This window comes from Oncorhynchus gorbuscha, linkage group LG23 (assembly GCF_021184085.1).
Source record: "Oncorhynchus gorbuscha isolate QuinsamMale2020 ecotype Even-year linkage group LG23, OgorEven_v1.0, whole genome shotgun sequence".
Taxonomy (NCBI): domain Eukaryota; kingdom Metazoa; phylum Chordata; class Actinopteri; order Salmoniformes; family Salmonidae; genus Oncorhynchus; species Oncorhynchus gorbuscha.
In genome coordinates, this window is record NC_060195.1 from 60080127 (window position 1) to 60094857 (window position 14731).

Below are 14731 nucleotides of genomic sequence, written 5' to 3' on the forward strand. Positions count from 1 at the left end.
GTCAAGACGTGCTTTAAGTGGTCCGTTTCTGCCCAGGGAGCTTTTGATCTCCTCAAGAAGCATTTTACATCTGCACCTATCCTTGTTACACCTGACGTCTCTAGACAGTTCATTGTCGAGGTTGATGCGTCAGAGGTGGGCGTGGGAGCCATTCTTTCCCAGCGCTCCCGTTCTGACGACAAGGTCCACCCTTGCTCGTATTTTTCTCATCGCCTGAAGCAGGAGACTGGGATGCGAGTCCAATAGAGAAGCAGGAGACTGGGATGTGGGTCCAATAGAGAAGCAGGAGACTGGGATGTGGGTCCAATAGAGAAGCAGGAGACTGGGATGCGAGTCCAATAGAGAAGCAGGAGACTGGGATGTGGGTCCAAATGAGAAGCAGGAGACTGGGATGTGGGTCCAATAGAGAAGCAGGAGACTGGGATGTGGGTCCAATAGAGAAGCAGGAGACTGGGATGTGAGTCCAATAGAGAAGCAGGAGACTGGGATGTGAGTCCAATAGAGAAGCAGGAGACTGGGATGCGAGTCCAATAGAGAAGCAGGAGACTGGGATGCGAGTCCAATAGAGAAGCAGGAGACTGGGATGTGGGTCCAATAGAGAAGTGAAGAGAATGAAAAGGGCTTTGACTAACAGCAGTGAGAGGTTTGTCATGATGAGCAGGAGAACATCAAAGTAATGAGAAGTGTCAGTCTCATCAGACATATAAACAGTAAATGAGCCAGTCTAGCCAGAGAAAAGCAGACGTTGATTGAAATGGCCTGCTGTGAGGAGGCATTGATCTCACATCAAAACACATCAGTCAAAACACGACAGAGAGGAATGATTCTCCATCCTTCATTGTACTTCCCAATCTGAACCTAACAGATGCCACCATTTTGGGTGTCTTGTAAACAATGTATGAAGAACCCCATACAAACACTATGGGGTTCCACAATGTCCCTTTAGCTGAGCAAGCCATTCCCATCCTTCATATACCAGTCTCTCAAACACTGACTCAATTGCAGCACCGTACCGTAATTGAGACAATTGGCTGTACTGAGGAAGGAAGGTCCCCTCACCATCAACTAATGGCTCCACAACTAATGGAATAGCCAGCTCCGATTAGTGAGAAGAGCACTCTCTCGGTGGACTGGCCACATGACGTGCTCGGTGTTAGGTCTGGGCTAGGTCTGGGAGAGGATGAAGGGAGCCCGGGTATACGGACAATCAGCAATGGGGTCCATGGCAGGATGAGGTGCAAGTGGTGAGGAGAGGAGCAGACAGACATGCCACGCTTCAGAGTCCTGACAGAGAGAGATAGACTTGCTTTGGCAATGTAAACATATGTTTCCCATGCCAATAAAGCCCTTTGAATGTATTTGATAGGAGAGGGGGAGAGGCAGAGAGAGAGAGACAGAGATAGGGAGAGAGGGTAAGAAAAGGAGAGGCAGAAAGAACGAGTAAGAGGGGAGGAGGGGAGAGAGGAGGTGTAAGAGACTTAGAAAGAGGGTGGGGTGTTGGGATGCTTCGGGAAGATCAAAGGAAATCACATCAATGGAAGGTTGTCTCTTCTTCGGCTGCAATGCACTGCAATGCCAATAGAGAGTGAGGGGCGAATTTCTGTAGACATCAAGATAGACGAAGTCTTCTCATTTAGCTAGCTAAAACCGTTTCTCTTCATTTTTCTCTTTAGTCCTTAGCATAATCATACAGTGCCTTGCGAAAGTATTCGCCCCCTTGAACTTTGCGACCTTTTGCCACATTTCAGGCTTCAAACATAAAGATATAAAACTGTATTTTTTGGGGAAGAATCAACAACAAGTGGGACACAATCATGAAGTGGAATGACATTTATTGGATATTTCAAACTTTTTTAACAAATCAAACCATCATTGTAAATAGGAATTTGTTCTTAACTGACTTGCCTAGTTAAATAAAAATGAATCACTGCTTATCATACAGTTGACTGAGCAGATTCATTCCTCTGACCATTATTCTGCTTTTCAACCAGCCTACACACCCTCTGGCTATTTGCTGCAGATTGTAACCTGCCGGTGGGGAAAAGAAGTGGCCCTGGTGCACACACTTCCATGTTAAACGATGCCTCGATAGCGACTTCCCTCATTACACATGATGACAATGAACCAGAAGGTTACTGAGGGAATCTAGACCAGCCTGACCTATTTTACTGTGGAGCGCAGATGCTCTTTTGTCATACTGGGAAGAAGGAGAGGAGAGTGGAGGGGAGGAAATGAGGGGAGATGGGAGAAGAGGAGAGGAACGTTGACTTCCAGTGTAGTCCTTCAAATCGTTTGGAGAAAATATGTATATTTTATTCATATTTGTTCAATTGTATTCTTCAAACAATAAAATAATGCCACGGAATTCTAAGCAAATCTTGTCTGCTAAATGAACTAGTGTAGCCCACAGCCATATGGCATAGCCAGATCAGGACCTAACATAAGGACAACTCAGAGTATGCCATTTTGTTCTTCTGAAATAGACTACATTTTCTTCATATCCTCCTTCTTTAGACTTGTTTAAAGTAAATAATGGATTTATTGTGAAGCTGTAGGCTATATTATATTGATTTATTACACTTTTTGAAATGGCTTGTAGGCTGTGTGTGGAAGCCAGGAGATGCTAAATGTGTTTATGTTAATTAACGGTCAATTACCGTGAGACCGATAGTTATTTGCTTGACAATCACCGGCTGACAAGATTTCGTGACCACCAAATCAAATCAAATCACAGCCCTAGGTACAGTGGCTTGCGAAAGTATTCACCCCCCTTGGTATTATTCCAATTTTGTTGCCTTACAAACTGGAATTAAAATTGATTTTTTGGGGGGAGGTTTGTATCATTTGATTTACACAACATGCCTACCACTTTGAAGATTATTGGGAAACAAACAAGAAAGAAGACAAAAAAAACTGAAAGCTTGAGCGTGAATAACGATTCACCCCTCCCCAATGTCAATACTTTGTAATACCACCTTATGCAGCAATTACAGCTGCAAGTCTCTTGGGGTATATCTCCATAAGCTTGGCACATCTAGCCACCACCATTTTTGTCCATTCTTCAAGGCAAAACTGCTCCAGCTCCTTCAAGTTGGATGGGTTCTGCTGCTCTACAGCAATCTTTACGTAATACCACAGATTCTCAATTGGTTTGAGGTCTGGTCTTTGACTAGGCCATTCCAAGATATTTAAATGTTTCGCCTTAAACCACTTGAGCGTTACTTTAGCAGTATGCTTAGGGTCATTGTTCTGCTGGAAGGTGAACCTCCGTCCCAGCTTAAAATCTCTGGAAGTCAAACAGGTTTCCCTCAAGAATTTTCCTGTTTTTAGCAACATCCATCATTCCTTCAATTGTGACCAGTTTCCCAGTTCCTGCCTATGAAAAACATCCCCACAGTATGATGCTGCCACCACAATGCTTCACTGGGACGGGAATGATGTTTTCGGTGTGACGAGAGGTGTTGGGTTTGTGCCAGACATAGCATTTTCCTTGATGGCCAAAAAGCGCCATTTTAGTCTCATCTGACCAGAGTACATTCTTCCATATGTTTGGGGAGTCTCCCAAATGCTTTTTGGTGAACACCAAACAAGTTCTTATTTTTTTCTTTAAGCAATGGCTTTTTTTGGCCACTCTTCCATAAAGCCCAGCTCTGTGGAGTGTATGGCTTCAAATGGTCCTATGGACAGTTACTCCAATCTCCGCTGTGGAGCTTTGCAGCTCCTTCAGGGTTATCTTTGGTCTCTTTGTTGCCTCTCTGATTAATGCCCTCCTTGCCTGGTCCGTGAGTTTTGGTGGGCGGCCCTCTCTTGGCAGGTTTGTTGTAGTGCCATATTTTTTCCATTTTTTAATGATGGATTTAATGGTGCTCCGTGGGATGTTCAAAATTTCTGATATTTTTTTATAACCCAATCTTGATCTGTACTTCTCCACAACTTTGTCCCTGACCTGTTTGGAGAGCTCCTTTGTCTTCATGTTGCCCCTTGCTTCGTGGTGTTGCAGACTCTGGGGCCTTTCAGAACAGGTGTATATTACTGAGATCATGTGACAGATCATGACACTGACAGACACTGAGATTGCACACAGGTGGACTTTATTTAACTAATTATGTGACTTCTGAAGGTAATTGGTTGCACCAGATCTTATTTAGGTTCTTCATAGCAAAGGGAGTGAATACATATGCACACACCACTTTTTTTGTCTTAAAAAAATTATATTGAAACAAGGAATTTTTTTCATTTCACTTCACCAATTTGGACAATTTTGTGTATGTCCGTTACATGAAATCCAAATAAAAAATACAGTTAAAAGACAGGTTGTAATGCCACAAAATAGAAAAACGCCAAGGGGGATGAATACTTTTGCAAAGCACTGTATGTCCACAACATGCTCTGTAGTATTTTCCGATAGAACAAACCACAATATCCAGTGTCTCAAGTGTGAATGGATGGTACATCACTGTTCAGAGGGAGCGAGAGAGAAAGGGAGAGATGTGCTTCCACTTCAATCAGTCGTGTGGTTTCCACTGCTGTGCACATCTCTGTTGGCGTCTGAGCTTGAAGGGCATCTGACATATAACGCTGAGCAGAGCTTAAAGAGTGACAAGTGCGAAGATCAACCCTGATTGGAACACTTCCTTTCGGTAAACATCTAACATCACGACGTGAGCCTATCAGGGCAGACTGAAGATCATTCCTCCAGGTTACGGGTAGTGTTTCACTAGGAATCTCAATACTGCTAGAGATCGACTTGCGTATGGAAGCTTTTTCTGCTCAGTGTATTGAGAGCTTTGTTGAGTAGACAAAGATCAAAAAACATGATTTCACCTGGTCGTGGGGCCGGCTGTCACGCCCTGACCATAGAGAGCCCTTGGGGTTCTCTATGGTGCAATGGGTCAGGTGGCGAATCGCATCTCTGCATGTCTGGCAGACATATCAGTGTGGATGACGGATCACCACCTCAAGCTGAACCTCGGCAAGACGGAGCTGCTCTTCCTCCCGGGGAAGGACTGCCCGTTCCATGATCTCGCCATCACGGTTGACAACTCCATTGTGTCCTCCTCCCAGAGCGCTAAGAACCTTGGCGTGATCCTGGACAAACACCCTGTCGTTCTCAACTAACATCAAGGCGGTGGCCCGTTCCTGTAGGTTCATGCTCTACAACATCCGCAGAGTACGACCCTGCCTCACACATGAAGCGGCGCAGGTCCTAATCCAGGCACTTGTCATCTCCCGTCTGGATTACTGCAACTCGCTGTTGGCTGGGCTCCCTGCCTGTGCCATTAAACCCCTACAACTCATCCAGAACGCCGCAGCCCGTCTGGTGTTCAACCTTCCCAAGTTCTCTCACGTCACCCCGCTCCTCCGCTCTCTCCACTGGCTTCCAGTTGAAGCTCGCATCCGCTACAAGACCATGGTGCTTGCCTACGGAGCTGTGAGGGGAACGGCACCTCAGTACCCCCAGGCTCTGATCAGGCCCTACACCCAAACAAGGGCACTGCGTTCATCCACCTCTGGCCTGCTCGCCTCCCTACCACTGAGGAAGTACAGTTCCCGCTCAGCCCAGTCAAAACTGTTCGCTGCTCTGGCCCCCCAATGGTGGAACAAACTCCCTCACGACGCCAGGACAGCGGAGTCAATCACCACCTTCCGGAGACACCTGAAACCCCACCTCTTTAAGGAATACCTAGGATAGGATAAGTAATCCTTCTCACCCCCCCCTTTAAGATTTAGATGCACTATTGTAAAGTGACTGTTCTACTGGATGTCATAAGGTGAATGCACCAATTTGTAAGTCGCTCTGGATAAGAGCGTCTGCTAAATGACTTAAATGTAAATGTAAATGTAAATGGGTCAGAGTGTGACTAGGGGGTGTTCTAGTCTTGAATTTCTATGTTGGTGTGAGTATGGATCCTAATTGGAGGCAGCTGATGATCGTTGGGGATCATACTTAGTGTGATCCTTTTCCCATCTGCGATTGTGGGTTATTGTTTCGTTTTAGTGCTATGTGCGCTACGAACTACATGTTTGTTTATTCTGTTTTGTTTTTTGAAGGTTCACTTTAATAAATATGTGGAACTCTACTCATGCTGCGCCTTGGTCCGCCCATTATGTATATGACGAACGTGACACCGACATTGTTTTGAACCGGTAGGTTCATGTTGGCTAGAGTTTGTGGTACAGTACCTACAGTACAGAGCCCATCATTGTCATCCTTTAATTATATTCACTTTGAAAACCCATTGACGTCAGGGTTGCTATCTCCCTATCTTCCCAGATGTATTTCAACCCTACAACTTTGAGGACATTAATCTCATGGAACCGCTTAGAGAACGTTTCAGCACCTACACTTCCATGACGCTCACACAGTTGTTTAATATCATCAGTCTTTCGGGCACTTCCCCGTCGCTAACGACATCTGACAGGTCCCCCGTAAGAAACGTTTTTCTGAAGGTTAATCATCCCGTTTCCCGCCTGTGGTCCTCTTTTGGATCAGACGCTCGCTATCCGTTTCCAAGCAGCCGAGCCGCTGACACTTTGAATTCAGAACGCGCCCTTCAGCCGCACACTTCTCCACGGTGATTAGGATCGGAGAGAGCAGGAGTGTCAATGGAAAAGTTTGAAGTGAAGACGGCGGGTTTGACTGATGCTTCTAATGACCTTCGGGTCACCAAGGCCGTGTTCTTACAATGGCGTTCGAGGGGGGAATGATGAGGGGTGGTTGAAGGGGAGGATGGAGGGGGGTATCATTCATCGACAGGTGACGCCACACAATCTGACACAACGTCGTTCTTTTTCCATCAACAGGAAGTCATAACTCATCTATACCAGAGCCGTCCATGACTTTTGGTGGTTCATCTTTGACGGACAAGGATATATAAAGTCGTTAATCGCTGTCCCAACTATCTCGCTGTTACCATAGTCATTAAGATGGATAGACATGATTGGCGGTACTTGATTTGATATGGTTCATAATAAATACAGTAAGATTGATGTGTGGATTGAACCTAATGTTTTGTTCACATAATAGGCTACGATTGATGTAATGTGCCATGACAACGGAAGAGGATGGTTACACCGCGGATGCTTTAACAGTATTTAAAAGAATTGATTGAGTCAGGGACGGTAACTTTATTTTGTTAAGTGGGAAAGCATATTTCAGCTAATTAACACCGGAATGGCTCATTGATCCATGATCTGCCCTGTATGCTCTCAGGTCTTACACAGATAGTCAGGTATTTTAGATATACTGTAATAACCATAGCTGCTGTTGGAAAAGTGCTGATATATTTTACAGTGATTTTACATTGTCAAAAGTATAATGTTCTCTCGTAACATCTAAGATGTTGTTACAGAGGTGGAACCACAGGTCCCAGAGGGGCATTTTTCTTTCAGACTCTATAGCTATGACAGTGATTAAATCAGTTGTGGGGTATAATGGGACAAAAACAAATGTTATCAGGTCACATGGTTTTAAAAAAGAATCCTGGAAAAACGTCCATGTCTTGTCAAACGTCTTGTCAAACTGCAGCAAACTTGTACTTGTTCATATTAATTATATTATAAAACTAGTATAAAAGGGGCCTCTACATACACAGAGACAACAACTGTGATTGGCCAATAGAACTCAATAGTGTAGGCCTATGCAACCATGCAGGGCTTTGCACCTATGCAGGGCTCCCGAGTGGTGCTGCGGTCTAAGGCACTGCATCTCAATGCACGAGGAGTCAATACAGTGCCTGGTTCGATTCCGGGCTGTATCTCATCTGGCTATGATTGGGAGTCCCATATGGCAGTGCACAATTGGCCCAGTGTCGTCCGGGTTTGACCGGGGTAGGCCATTATTGTAAATAAGAATTTGTTCTTAACTGACTTGCCTAGTAAAATAAAGGTTCAATTTAAACAATAAAAATACATTTAAAAACTGTATGTCTAATAATAAAAAAATGACTGACATTCTACAGAATGTCACCACCAAGTTTGAATGTAAACCAAATACTGTACACATTTTCTCCTAACACAAATAAATGGATTATATACACATAACCTTACCACTTTATTTAACCTGGCCAGATGGACAGGGTGCATAGGCTGTATGCAGCTTCTGTTATTAGTAGCCCAGTCATGTAACATTTATGGAAAGAGTTTTTTTGCATGTGTCTGTCAGGGCGATGTGTTATCATGTTCGCTAAATAAATACCGGAGTAAAGTGGAAAGCGCACTTGAGTGTGCGTTGTGCCCGGCCCACGCGGCCCTTGATTTCCGTGAATATGATTGGTCAAGCACGCACCGACCCTGCAGCACTCCGATGTGAAGGATAGATAAATTGCGAGTTGACAAATCATGAAGCAAATCAGTCTTTTAAAAAAAACAGCACTTTGTCCCTCTTTTAATGCCTTTGTTTCAATATTTTGTACTAAACTAAATAAGAAGTGGTGCTCCACCTGATTGAAAAGGGAAATGTTTGCTCTCCACACGTTTTTTCGCCGGCTCTGTGTTGTTGGTAGCTGTTTAGAGGATTATTAAAGCTTAGTGTGCCTTTAATATAATGGCAACGCTCAACATCTTGCCACATAATAATACATTTACCAGTCAAAAGAGTCTGGCATCACAACTTATTTTACAACCGATCACAAATAAGGGTTATAATGTTAGTGCTGTCTTATTTTCCTGAAGGAGAGATCCAGTAAGAGTTATAATGTTAGTGATGTCTTATTTTCCTGAAGGAGAGAGATCCAGTAAGGGTTATAATGTTAGTGCTGTCTTCTTTTCCTGAAGGAGAGATCCAGTAAGGGTTATAATGTTAGTGCTGTCTTCTTTTCCTGAAGGAGAGATCCAGTAAGGGTTATAATGTTAGTGCTGTCTTATTTTCCTGAAGGAGAGATCCAGTAAGGGTTATACTGTTAGTGCTGTCTTCTTTTCCTGAAGGAGAGATCCAGTAAGGGTTATAATGTTAGTGCTGTCTTCTTTTCCTGAAGGAGAGATCCAGTAAGGGTTATAATGTTAGTGCTGTCTTCTTTTCCTGAAGGAGAGATCCAGTAAGGGTTATAATGTTAGTGCTGTCTTCTTTTCCTGAAGGAGAGATCCAGTAAGGGTTATAATGTTAGTGCTGTCTTCTTTTCCTGAAGGAGAGAGATACAGTAAGGGTTATACTGTTAGTGCTGTCTTCTTTTCCTGAAGGAGAGATCCAGTAAGGGTTATAATGTTAGTGCTGTCTTATTTTCCTGAAGGAGAGATCTAGTGAGGGTTATACTGTTAGTGCTGTCTTATTTTCCTGAAGGAGAGAGATCCAGTAAGGGTTATACTGTTAGTGCTGTCTTATTTTCCTGAAGGAGAGATCCAGTAAGGGTTATAATGTTAGTACTGTCTTATTTTCCTGAAGGAGAGATCCAGTAAGGGTTATAATGTTAGTGCTGTCTTATTTTGCTGAAGGAGAGAGATCCAGTAAGAGTTATAATGTTAGTGCTGTCTTATTTTCCTGAAGGAGAGAGATCCAGCAAGGGTTATAATGTTAGTGCTGTCTTATTTTCCTGAAGGAGAGAGATCCAGTAAGGGTTATAATGTTAGTGCTGTCTTATTTTCCTGAAGGAGAGAGATCCAGTAAGTGTTATAATGTTAGTGCTGTCTTATTTTCCTGAAGGAGAGAGATCCAGTAAGCGTTATAATGTTAGTGCTGTCTTATTTTCCTGAAGGAGAGAGATACAGTAAGGGTTATAATGTTAGTGCTGTCTTCTTTTCCTGAAGGAGAGAGATCGAGTAAGAGTTATAATGTTAGTGCTGTCTTATTTTCCTGAAGGAGAGAGATCCAGTAAGGGTTATAATGTTAGTGCTGTCTTATTTTCCTGAAGGAGAGAGATCCAGTGAGGGTTATACTGTTAGTGATGTCTTATTCTCCTGAAGGAGAGATCTAGTGAGGGTTATACTGTTAGTGCTGTCTTATTTTCCTGAAGGAGAGAGATCCAGTAAGGGTTATACTGTTAGTGCTGTCTTATTTTCCTGAAGGAGAGATCTAGTGAGGGTTATACTGTTAGTGCTGTCTTATTTTCCTGAAGGAGAGATCCAGTAAGGGTTATACTGTTAGTGCTGTCTTATTTTCCTGAAGGAGAGATCCAGTAAGGGTTATACTGTTAGTGCTGTCTTATTTTCCTGAAGGAGAGAGATCCAGTAAGGGTTATACTGTTAGTGCTGTCTTATTTTCCTGAAGGAGAGAGATCCAGTAAGGGTTATAATGTTAGTGCTGTCTTATTTTCCTGAAGGAGAGAGATCCAGTAAGGGTTATACTGTTAGTGCTGTCTTATTCTCCTGAAGGAGAGATCTAGTGAGGGTTATACTGTTAGTGATGTCTTATTTTCCTGAAGGAGAGAGATCCAGTAAGGGTTATACTGTTAGTGCTGTCTTATTCTCCTGAAGGAGAGATCTAGTGAGGGTTATACTGTTAGTGATGTCTTATTTTCCTGAAGGAGAGAGATCCAGTAAGGGTTATACTGTTAGTGCTGTCTTATTTTCCTGAAGGAGAGAGATCCAGTAAGGGTTATACTGTTAGTGCTGTCTTATTTTCCTGAAGGAGAGAGATCCAGTAAGGGTTATACTGTTAGTGCTGTCTTATTTTCCTGAAGGAGAGATCTAGTGAGGGTTATACTGTTAGTGCTGTCTTATTTTCCTGAAGGAGAGATCCAGTAAGGGTTATACTGTTAGTGCTGTCTTATTTTCCTGAAGGAGAGAGATCCAGTAAGGGTTATACTGTTAGTGCTGTCTTATTTTCCTGAAGGAGAGAGATCCAGTAAGGGTTATACTGTTAGTGCTGTCTTATTTTCCTGAAGGAGAGAGATCCAGTAAGGGTTATACTGTTAGTGCTGTCTTATTTTCCTGAAGGAGAGAGATCCAGTAAGGGTTATACTGTTAGTGCTGTCTTATTTTCCTGAAGGAGAGATCTAGTGAGGGTTATACTGTTAGTGCTGTCTTATTTTCCTGAAGGAGAGATCCAGTAGGGGTTATAATGTTAGTGCTGTCTTATTTCCCTGAAGGAGAGAGATCCAGTAAGAGTTATAATGTTAGTGCTGTCTTATTTTCCTGAAGGAGAGAGATCCAGCAAGGGTTATAATGTTAGTGCTGTCTTATTTTCCTGAAGGAGAGAGATCCAGCAAGGGTTATAATGTTAGTGCTGTCTTATTTTCCTGAAGGAGAGAGATCCAGTAAGGGTTATACTGTTAGTGCTGTCTTATTTTCCTGAAGGAGAGAGATCCAGTAAGGGTTATACTGTTAGTGCTGTCTTATTTTCCTGAAGGAGAGAGATCCAGTAAGGGTTATACTGTTAGTGCTGTCTTATTTTCCTGAAGGAGAGAGATCCAGTAAGGGTTATACTGTTAGTGCTGTCTTATTTTCCTGAAGGAGAGAGATCCAGTAAGGGTTATACTGTTAGTGCTGTCTTATTTTCCTGAAGGAGAGAAATCTAGTAAGCGACTAATCTTTTTGTCAGCTAAAACAAAAGTGCCATAATTTACCTTCATTCTTTCATTTGGTGAATAATTAAGTGATACTGTGTTTCTGCTTTGCCCTCCGTAATGATGGCAATAATTCATGCTATGTTGATGAGCCCACAGATAAAGTTGCATAATGCATTTCAAATGGCTAAATGATTACAGCTTCAGATGAATGGAGTGAACTGTGAACAACGGTATGTTTTCTAACTGCGATAAATGCATTCGAGTAAATGTGAGAACGACCTCACCTAATGTGGAATCACCCACAGAATCCAGACTAAAGTGCCTGGTGGATGGGATGTGAAATAGATTTCAAACAGTTTAATTTATCACTATGATAAAGGGTTTTTCATAAAGTGATGAAAGATCATCGGCAGGCCACCTGTTTAAGGAGTTCCTGTTTCTGTGCATGTATGTGTGTGTGTGTGTGCTTATGTATGTTTGCGGTAACATGCGTCTTTGTGCATGCTTGTGTCCCTCTTACAGTGAGTCAGCCCTGTGGATTTCTGTCTTGTGTGTACTCTGGCTGATATGGCCCCTGGGTGACAGGCATGGGTGTATAAGTCATTATCAGCTGTGATTCTCAGGGGTCAGAGCCTGAGGTGACAGTGCACATGTGGGGTTGAGACAGACAGACAGACTCCCTCCTGCCACTTAGAGCCCAGTGAAGAGAGGAGTTCCTCTCTATTACCCAGAATGCATTGTTGTCTGCCAGTTGTCAGTCAGGGTTGGTGACAGGGCTGCAGTAAGTTGGGGCAACTGTCTCTCTCTCCTTGTCTGTCTGTCTCTCTGTCTCTCTTTATTCAATCTCCCCCCCTCCCTCACTCACTCCCTCTCTCTCTCCCTTTCTATTTTTAATTGTCTCTATTCTTTACTTACCTATTCAGTATGGTTCTATGATTGACAGAGGCTGACAGGTAGATGGCAGGTTCTTGGCTTGCACTTGAAATGTCTTCAGCTAGGAAGTGGTTCAGAATGGATTACAAGACATGTTGTGGAAAAACAACATTTATTTTTTATGTTTCCAGAACCCCTAAGTGCACTTTGGATTCTAAAATTACTGTACTCGCAATTACTTTCCAATTTAGTTAACCTTTATGAGCAAAATAGTCTTGCAGTAATTGCAGTAACTTTTCTCTGCTTTTATATATAGGTTGATCTGAAAACCTTGTTCAAACTATTGTGTGCACATCCAGATGCTGTCATACAGTCAAGTGTTTGATTCCATTTACTCACTGTTTTTTTCCTCATTTAAAAAAAGGAATCCAGTGCATTATGCTAATCAATTAATTAGACTATTCTATGGTTCTTTAAATACATTCATTTTCCTTCAATTTAATATCATTCACAACAGAAATGAGAACCTGGTGGTAATATATGTTTTTTTAGTCCGTCAATTTGCATCAGCACTATCAGCCATAGCAACACATTCATCTACAGAGAAAGGGGAAACTCAATTTGAAATGGGAGGATTTCATTTGACCTTTTATGCAGTAAGTGGGTCTGAATGAGAACTGCTCGTACATCAATAGATTCTCAACCTTCCAGGAGTGTTTATGGTTAGCACAGCAACAGTTCTGCAGACGACTGATCAGACGTTGGTTCTACCACATCAACATGACTTTGGCTTGAATTGTATGCAGTGTGGATGAATGAGGCCACATCTGTTCTTTCTTTGGCCACCTTGTTCATTGTTATGACTGCAGAATGGAGGTAGAAAGGCTGTTCACAATATCAGGTTCTACTTGTAAAAATAAAAAACGTTTTAATTTACTTCTGTTGTCTTTCCAGGAGTTGCTGAATCGCCTCTCTACTTCAGTTTGGTCCACAATTCATACACCTTGCTTGGCGAGGTAGCGGCTGTAATCCCTTACCTTTGCACAGTATCACTGTAGTCGTAAAATATAAATACTATTGTAGTGTTTCTTTCACTCTCTGTCCTATGACTCGTTATACTCTCTTTCTCTCTCATGATTCACCTCTCTTTATTTCTCTCACTTCCTCTCATCAAATATCTCTCTCTCTCTCTCTCTCTCTCTCTCTCTCTCTCTCTCTCTCTCTCTCTCTCTCTCTCTCTCTCTCTCTCTCTCTCTCTCTCATTCTAACAACTCCCTTTTTTCTCCTCCTTTCTTATCACCACTCACCTTGCTGTCTTGTCTTCTGTTTGCAGAGATGGAGTGAAGAGGAAAGAGCCTATCGTTAAGGGCAGGTGCCAGCTGTGTGAGGTAAGGAATGACTCAGTGTTTTCTATTATCAAATCCTTTCTGCTGGTTTGGCCCCTCTGTCTCTCTGTCTAATCACATCATTCATAACGGATATAAAGAACCAACATTGTATTTGACTCCCTATGCTGCCTGTACTAAAACATCTCAGTGTTTGGCAGCAGTATAATATTGCGACAGAAGGCCACCGAATATAAATGAAAGCACACAGTACAGCACTGTTATCAATCTACCTGTAATAACCTAGCTGGCTACTACCTTGACTGTTACAATGTTTCAAGGCTGTTTTTCAATCAAACTGTAGCAGCCTAGCCAGCTAACACCTTGTCAATCTAATTGTAGCAGTTTAGCTAGCTAACACCTTGTCAATCTACCTGTAGCAGTCTAGCTAGCTAACACCTTGTCAATCTACCTGTAGCAGTCTAGCTAGCTAACACCTTGTCAATCTACCTGTAGCAGCCTACAGTAGCTAGCTAACACCTTGCCAATCTACCTGTAGCAGCCTAGCTAGCTAACACATTGCCCTATAGTGTTACAGTATGGTTGATATGTAATGTGATTGGGAGGAAAAGCTCCCAGAAAAGCTATATAATCCTATGCTTCAGCTTTTGTTTTAGTGAATCAGTGCTTGTATCCCAAATCGCACCCTATTCCCTATATAGTGCACTACATTTGACGAGGCTCCATAGGGCTGTGGTCAAAAGTAGTGCACTATATAGGAAATAGGGTGCCAGTTGGAACAAAGACAGTGTGTTGCAGGTAGAAAGGTCATCCATGTTCCATGCTGCAGAGTAAAGCTGAGAGGTATGTTGCAGCCTCCATCATTAACCCTGGCTAACAACAGGGCAAAAGGCGCCTGCCTGCCTACCTACTGCTCCAGCCCACTCACATAATTACAGCTGAACACCTTGGCGATTCAAGGAGTGAATAATTCTGTCAATCTGCATACGATTGACATTTCTACCTCTAAGTAGACTATTGTATGTCAATGAGGTCAGGGATAATTCCACCACCTCCATTGCTACCACTGCT

At 42.8% G+C, this 14731-nt stretch overlaps 1 protein-coding gene across 4 annotated transcripts in view; it reads left to right on the plus strand.

The window, feature by feature from the left end:
• LOC124011412 (beta-1,3-galactosyltransferase 1-like) overlaps nt 1–14731 on the plus strand; it is a 126632-nt gene that overhangs the window by 58166 nt on the left and 53735 nt on the right. Inside the window, exons 2-4 of one of the 4 annotated variants that reach the window (XM_046324766.1) lie at nt 13269–13330; nt 13648–13702; nt 14459–14503. The gene's annotated coding sequence lies outside the window, so the exon portion shown is untranslated. The remainder of the gene's footprint in view (nt 1–13268; nt 13331–13647; nt 13703–14458; nt 14504–14731) is intronic. The other 3 variants (XM_046324767.1, XM_046324765.1, XM_046324764.1) reach the window with 3 other exon arrangements.